General features: G+C 46.9%; 1 pseudogene; it reads left to right on the top strand.

Moving 5' to 3' along the window:
* Positions 1-574: 574 nt before the first annotated feature.
* LOC112244152 lies at positions 575-2,683 on the top strand (annotated as a pseudogene).
* The last annotated feature ends 725 nt before the right edge of the window (positions 2,684-3,408 follow it).

Genomic DNA, 3,408 nt, shown 5'->3' with positions numbered 1-3,408 from the left:
CGTATTATTATCTAAAGGATCGTATTATTATCTAAAGGATCGTATTATTAAACAGACTTTCCAAATGTGGGTCTGTTGTAGGCCCACTTCCTCTCTGTCCACATATGGTGCACGTGAAGGACTTTTTTTTTGACATGAGGTAAGCAGAGGAAGTCGCTCTACATCAGACTCACGTTTGGAAAATCTGTTTAATAATACAATCCTTTATATATTTTGTCTCAAAGTCGGCCTTCATAATGATCAAAGGTCTTGCCCATCGACACAGTAAGTTGGAATGGAATTGTATTTAACTTCTGGCTTCTGTGGACTGTTTTTATGCTAGTGTATGTAAATACACGAAAACAGTAGGTTTTTAGATGCTACACTTGATGCATAGATTTTGCCAGCATCCGCAGAATGCAAGCCACTTTATCAAGTGTTCTTGGGTGTGAGTCGTGCGTCAAATACGAGTACAAACTCGTAATTTTACACTGAACAGCGCAAGCCTCTCACAGAGCTGTGCTGCTTACGTCCAGGTTTCATTGAAATTAATGGAAGCGTCACACGCTCTGCAAAAGTTAGTGTCCAGTGTAGCATGCCTGTTAGTGACCTCTCCTCTTTACTCAGCAGCAGCTCAACTGCCAAGCAGTGTCAATGTTCTACCAGCACCAAAGCAGCATCAACTCAGGTTTCCTCCCAGAGGGCCCTTCTCCGGAACTACTGTAGCCAGGAGCCCTCACCGGAGGAGATAATCACCTGGCCACAGCCTTAGCCCCATTCGGTGAATGTGTCCCTGAACCAGACCAGTGACCCTGCACACAGGCTTTTTGTGATCCTGCCAGCAGGGGGCAGGAGAAAGTTGCACGTGGGGGACTAGTTGGAGGCTCTGGTCCATATGCATGACTTCCAGGGGTGTCCCAAAAGCTATGGTGGAGACTTCTTGCTGGCCCGGCTGCATTCCTCCAAGTTGGGGGCAGGCGTTGCAGGACAGGTGTTGGACCACAGGAATGGGACCTACTCTGCCTACTGCCATTTTCCCGTTACTATGCCAGGGGTCTGCAAGGGTGAAGATGACCCTGGTCCATTCTAGAGAGGCAATTTACATTCTACAATGGATACGAGAGGAACGGCCCGACCGGATTCCCTTTCAGAGTCTGTTCCGCTCTGGAAAACTGTCCCAGACAACTGTATGTAACCTGTGTCTGCCGACGAACCAGAAGCCGCTGTGCAATTTCACAGACCCCCACACAGGGGAGCCCTGGTACTGCTACAAGCCCAAGCTGCTGAGCTGTGACACACGGATCAACCACGCCAGGGGACCCTATGTGAACCATCTGCTCGTGAACAAGGAGGCATTGCTCTTTCAGAGGTTAGTGAGTTTTACAGTATGTAAGTGAATGAGTTTAGAAGTGTGAAATGTTTTCTCAGACTTTGTTTCCAATGTATCAGATTGCTTGCTGCAATGTGTTTATTTAACATTGAAATATGATTACTTCTCCACTTTTTCTCAGTGGTGTAAACATCCAAGTTCCCATTCATCCTTCAGGGTCTGACAGTGTCATTGTGCTGCCTGGGGAAAAAAGGTAGGCGAGCAAGGAGATACCACAGTACAACTATGTGTTTATCTTTTTAACACTAGCTAGCCAGCTTACTAACTGCTCAGCTCTGCTTTGTGGCTGTATCATTCAACCCTTGAGAGTTTCTGGGTGTTCAGGACAGTATTCAAGCCAACCACTGCATCTACAGTTTTGTAAGGTGAGAAAGCACCTCTATTGCCTGTAAAGTGATGATGCTAGCTGGTACAAGATGCTTGCTTTCCTCTTTCAGACATAGCAGATGTGGAGAGAAGCAGCATGAAGACAGAGTCTACCAGGATCACTCCTTCCGGGTATTACTTCCAAGGGTCATAGCGAGTGCTGGGTGGTGGTATGATGCTCCTGTTTATCGACTCGTCTGCCACTCAGTGTCTGAAGGGCAAGGTGGTGTACATGTACAGAGACTATACTGTCAGACAATGGTTTGAGTACCTCAACACCTTAGTACCAGGTGAGTCCTGCGGCATCTTTCACTCTCTGCTGCCTCAGGTGCTTTCTAACGCTCTCCTCTGTTTGTCCAACTTCCAACTCTCCCTTCCTCTTTGTGACAGACCTGAAGGAGTTCAACCTTTACAGTCCTAAGAATGTGGGGCCTTTCACGGCAGTGGACAGCACCCACAACATCCTGCTGAAATACCGTTGTCACGGTCCTCCAATCCGCTTCAACACTGTCATCGCCAGTGAGATGCGCTATGTAGCTAATGAGCTGGAAGGCCTGACTGGCAGGTTAAACACTGTGGTGATTTATCAGTGTATGGTCCCATTTCAGCACCTTCCCTGTGCAGCTCTACATTCGCCGACTACGCCACATTTGGCGGGCGGTGGTGCGGCTTCTGGACCGGGCTTCGGGGACCCTGGTGGTGTTGCGCTCAGCCAACTTCCAGGCCCTGGACCCGAAAGTGAGCCTGTACAATAGTGACTGGTTCTCAGTGCAGCTGGATGGGGTGCTCAGGGCAATGTTCAGGGGTCTGGATGTTTTGCTGATAGATACCTGGGAGATGACCCTTGCCCACCACCTCCCCCATGCCCTCCACCCACCTTCTATCATCATCAAGAACATGATAGACATTATCCTCTCATGTCTGCCCATAGTAGAGCTAGCATATTAAGATAGATTTCTGTCAGAATTCTCTATCACTCAACACCTACTGTATACAATATTCAACAAATTCCTAGAAATACCCAATTCTGCATACCATACATGTACATTATGTGCGCTTCCAATGACATAAACTGACCAAATGAATCCAGGTTAAAGCTATGATCTCTTATTGATGTCACTTGTTAAATACACTTCAATAAGTGTAGATGAAGGGGAGGAGACGGGTTAAATAAGAATGTTTAAGCCGTGAGACAATTGAGACATGGACTGTGTATGTGTGCCATTCAGAGGTGAATGGGAAAGACACAAGATTTCAGTGCCTTTGAATGGGGTATGGCAGTGGGTGCCAGGTGCACCCATTTGTGAAAAGAACTGCAACGCTGCTGGGTTTTTCACGCTCAACCGTTTCCCGTGTGTATCAAGAATGGTCCACCACCCAAAGGACATCCAGCTAACTTGACACAACTGTGGGAATCATTGGAGTCAACATGGACCAGCATCCCTTTGGAACACTTTCGACACCTTGTAGAGTCCATGCCCCGACGAATTGGGGCTCTTCTGAGGGCAACCGGGGCAGGTGCAACTCAATATTAAGAAGTTGTCCTTAATGTTTTGTACACTCTGTAAATCGAACGTAAGGGATTTGCTTATTTTTATTTTTGTATAAAAGTACAGACTGAGCTTCAAAATAGTATATCATACACTGTAGTTGGAGGATAAATGGGAAACTTG

Source organism: Oncorhynchus tshawytscha, linkage group LG03 (assembly GCF_018296145.1).
Source record: "Oncorhynchus tshawytscha isolate Ot180627B linkage group LG03, Otsh_v2.0, whole genome shotgun sequence".
Taxonomy (NCBI): Eukaryota; Metazoa; Chordata; class Actinopteri; order Salmoniformes; family Salmonidae; genus Oncorhynchus; species Oncorhynchus tshawytscha.
The sequence above is the reverse complement of the archived record's forward strand: the minus strand, read 5'-3'. Positions and strand labels throughout refer to the sequence as shown.